Consider the following 4,894-nt stretch of genomic DNA (forward strand, 5'->3'; position numbering starts at 1 on the left):
ATATATATATATATATATATATCATCACCACCACAACCATATATATATATAAAATTAGAGAGAGAGAGAGACACTCCTGTTGTGGTACCATAGGATCAGCACTGGACTGAGAACCACAAGGTCGGCAGTTCAAACCTACCAGGTGCTCCTCAGAAACCTTATAGAGGGTCACTATCAGTTGGAACGGACTTGAAGATATTTAACAGCAACAATATATTGTTCCATGCCAGTACATTGGTTCTGACTCAGAGTGTGACACTGTGTAGGGCCTCTGAGGAGTGGCTGGTGGTGTTGGATATTCAAATTTTCAGTTACAGTCCAGGACTTATTCCCCATGTCACACTAGGACTATATGTTGTTGTTGTGTGCCGTGGAGTCTGTTCCCAGGGTTTCTGAGGCTGTAAATCTTTACAGGAGCAGAAAGCCTCATCTTTCTCCTGGAACAGCTCATAGTTTTGAACTACTGACTGTGAGATTAGCAACTCGATTCGTAACCATCATGTTACCAGAGCTCCTGGGACTATATGTATGTTTGTATATAAATATATTTTTTCCTTTTTATAAGGTACCAAATCATTTGGTTCCTTCCTGAGACTGAATTTTCCAAACCAGTTTTTGATAGGCTATGGATTTCCCATACTTTACCTGTGTTATTCTTGCACCAAAACCTGAAGATTAAAACCTGGAAGGCCCTCTTTAATGTTTTGCATTCAATCGCTAATGATCATCATGTCATTTGAAGTGCTTGGAAGAACAGTCAGTGGACTGAAGATTGGGAGATTTTTCCCTCACTGCAGTCTCTGTGAGTGACCAACACTCTGGCCTGAGCTCTAGCTGCTGACCTGCTCGGGATCTTACCATTCCTTTGTTAGAGGCATTGCGCAGTCTTTGCATGGTCCATCACCGCTTGTACACTATGGCACCTTCTCTTTGAGAGATCCAACATGCAATAGAAAGCTGGTAATTATATTGGGCATATGTCTAGGGACAAAAGGAGAAGCACAATCTGAAATATCAAGGGACATCTGACTTTACTATTAAGAGGAGAGAGAATGATTATGACGCTCTCTCTTAACTGCTCTTCCTCTTCCTGCGTTGCTCTCACATTGTAAATGGTGAAGGGTGACTGCTTCCAAGTTCTCTTGCCACCCAGGCCTGGGATCTGCAGAGCTGGGTCCCCCACCATCCAATAGTAAATTCTCTTCCAACTGGCTTGTCACTGGTGGGGCACAGTTACAGGGCCTCTGAACAGCAATTGCAGAAATATTAATTATGGCTGAACAAGGCTGCTGAGCAGCTCGATTATAACCTCCCTGGGTGAGGGATCTGTAGCCCAGCTGTGAAAGTCATTTCCAGGAGACTATCAATTCTAAGGAAACGGCCATCCAGCTGAATTGTGGTGGATCCAAAAATGTTAATTAAGCAAGGGATACCGCTGTAAAACAGCAGCTTGTGGCCTCCCCAGAAATTACTAGCAGAAGGCTCCAAGAGCTTCAAATGTGCTTCTGTTGCAATTGTTTTTGTTGCCATTGCATATTCTGCCTAAAGAAAACAATTTTTTTTTTTCATCCTCTTTTTTCTTTCCTTCCTTACTCCTCTCCCTTCTCTGTTTTCTTTTTCTTTTTCTCTTTCCCCCTGGTTTCTCCCCTTCTTACTTTCATGCCCTCAGTGGAAGATGACAGCCCTTCAGCAGTGTGGGAGCACCTGAAATTCTTTGGGATTTTCTAGAAAAATTTGAGGCTTTACCAAACACCATAAGAGATAGCGTTCCACAGACCTGAGATCAAATTCATCTTCCAAGGTTGATCATTCCTGGAGCTAGTGCCATCTTGAAAATACACACATCCACTCTTCCTCTGCCTTCGCTCTCTGGCAGAACTCTCCCTGCTCGTCTTCACCCTGAATAAAATCTCTAGATGGGTTAAAAAAAAGAAAATACACACATCCACACTGGTTCAAATAAAGGGCAGATGATTGAATAATTTACAAGAGCATTCTGGGATATCCAAAGGCTGGGACCTTGTTCCATTTGGGTCTCCTAGGGCTGGAGTACAGAAGACTGGGAACCTTCCTTTTCTGCTACCAGGCTGCATCTCTTGTTCTTATATTCCTTGTTGTCTTTCCAGATCAGACTCTCTGTTCTTCATTATAATTGTGAAGTGTCATTGAGTCAGCTCAGACTTATAGTGACCCTGTACAAGATTTCGACAAGGAGCAGTTCAGTGGTGTTTATCTTACAGCACCTCACCAGGACTCCCTTCATTATAGTAGTATGCATGAAACATACACCTTCCCAATTCAAGCCTCTCCTATGTCCAGGCTGAGTGGCTGAGTTAGTGGTTATGAGCACAGACTTTAAAGACAGCCCACCTGAGCTATAATCTTGCTTCTGCCACTTAAGAGCTGTGTGACTTTGGACAAGTGACTTAACTTTTCTAAGTCTTAGTTTACTTACCTCAAAAATAGGGAGTCCTGGTTGGATAGTGGTTATGAGCTGAGCTGCTAACCACAAGGTCAGCGGTTTGAATCTACCAGCTGCTCTGCAGGAGAAAGATGAGGCTTTGGAGTCCCGTAAAGATTTGCAGCCTCAGAAACCTTCTACAGGGTCATTATGAGTCAGAACTGAATCCACAGCACATAACCACCACCACCACCAATATAGGGGAAATTATAGGGGTTATAGTCTAGGATTAAGGGAAATAGCTGTACAAAGTATGTGGCCTGTAGGAAGTGCTTTACCAAAGCTAGTGTGACAAGGAGGCATTTTCCACGGCTGTACGCAGTTCCTTCATTTCCTAATTTTACTTTTGACTGAAGAAGAAGCTAAACCCAACCAAAGGATTGGCTCCTTTTAGGATAGTAGTTTCTGTAGGAAAACAGAGCAATATGGAGGGTTTGCAATCTGAGCAAAGACTGGCAACCTGACATCATCAGTACTGTTATTTTCTTTCATTGTATCTGCTTGCCTTCATTATCCCTGGACTGCCTTGTTTGATTCATTTGCTCTTGTATTACCCACACTCTGATGAGGAAAAGGCAGATAAAGAGCCCAAAGAGGAGAGGAAACCAGGTCTTTACTAAGAAGTTGCCACGCTTGAGGTCTTCCTCTTTTTCTCTGACCCTCCACCTTACTAAACATGATATCCTTTTCCAGCGACTGGTCCCTCATGACAATATGTCTGAAGTATGAGAGACAAAGTTTGGCCATCTTGTCTTCTAAGGAGCATACTGGCTGCTCTTCTTCCAAAATGGATTTATTGGTTCTTTTGGCAGCCCATGGCCCTTTCAATATTCTCCTCCAACACCATAATTCAAAAGCATCAATTCTTCTATGGTCTTCCTTATTCACTGTCCAGCTTTCACATGCATATGAGATTATTGAAAATACCATGACTTGGGTAAGGCACACCTTAGTCCTCAAGCTGACATCTTTGCTCTTCAACACTTTAAAAAGGTCTTGTGCAGCAGATTTTCCAAGAAAATCATTTGATTTCTTGACTGCTGCTTCCTTGAGCATTGATAGTTGATCCAAGAAGAATGAAGTCCTTGACAACTTCAATCTTTTCTCCGTTGATAAAAAATGTTGTTTATTGGTCCAGTGGTGAGGATTTTTGTTTTCTTGACATTGAGATGTAATCCATACTGAAGGCTGTGGTCTTTGATCTTCATTAGTTAATATTTTAAGTCCTCTTCACTTTCAGCAAGCAAGGTTGCATCATCTGCATTTCGCAGGTTGTTAATGAGTCTTCCTCCAATCCTGATGCCATGCTTTTCTTCATAGAACCCAGCTTCTCAGATTATTTGCTCAGCATTCAGGTTGAATAAGTATGGTGAAAGAATACAACCTTGTCACACACTTTTCTTAATTTTAAACCATTCAGTGTTCTCATGTTTTGTTCAAACAACTGCTTCTTGGTCCAGGTACAGATTCCTTATGAGCACAATTAAGTGTTCTGGAATAATTCCATACTAAAATGAAAAAACAAAAACAAAAAATTCTTTGTTGGTTACCGGTGAGGTTGGAGTGGGGGGTTTGGGAAGGTGAGAGGAGTCAATGGTAGAGCACAGGGTAGGGGCAGACACATCATAGTTGGGGTGTTTGGAAAGGCAGTAAACAACAAGTGGAAGGGGATAGAAGAAAAAGGTAGATAGGGGAACAGTGAAACAGGTTTGTATGGGCTAAATGGGACAGAGGTAAATAGTGATGTATGCTTAACCTTGGAATACCAGGGTTCTATGATACAAAGATCAAGGCAAAGTTTGAAGAGGGGAAATAATACTAAGATGCTTGCCCGTCTTATGAATATTTGTTTCCCTTGCCTACTATTGTAAAATGGATACTTGAGTGAGATAAAATTAATGTTTGGAAACATGATTATAAAACGAATGTAAGATTGTCTTCAGCCTATAACTTATTGGAATACCTAAAAGGGGTTCTAGAACTTGCCCAGTGAAATATGCCTCTTGCGGAGCCTTTGCAGTGTATAGGACCTTAAGTGTAATCCAGAGCCCCATCCAGAACCTTATTAGGTGGAACATTCCCACTAGAAAGTACACGCAGACTAACCTGGAGCAGCTAGAGTGACAGAAGATACATCTTCAAAGAAAGATCATCGGGCAAGCAATCAAGTCCCTTGAAATCAAACCCCCCCCTCTAAGACTGAAACTCAAAAAGAACATATGAACAGGCATGTAAGCTTGCTGATGACCACACTGGTCTACTGGTGAGTGAAAGTGGGGGAAAGGCAGGAATGAAGAAATAGGCTGAGTCCAACCACAATCCATAGACTCCCATTGACCTGGAGATGAGAGAGAAGAGGAAGGGCTGATTGGTCCAAAGTGTGGTGAGACCTGTGGTCTCCTGAGCCCATGGATAAGGACATAGCCACAGAGG

Source organism: Chrysochloris asiatica, unplaced genomic scaffold (assembly GCF_000296735.1).
Source record: "Chrysochloris asiatica unplaced genomic scaffold, ChrAsi1.0 scaffold00148, whole genome shotgun sequence".
NCBI classification, from domain to species: Eukaryota; Metazoa; Chordata; class Mammalia; order Afrosoricida; family Chrysochloridae; genus Chrysochloris; species Chrysochloris asiatica.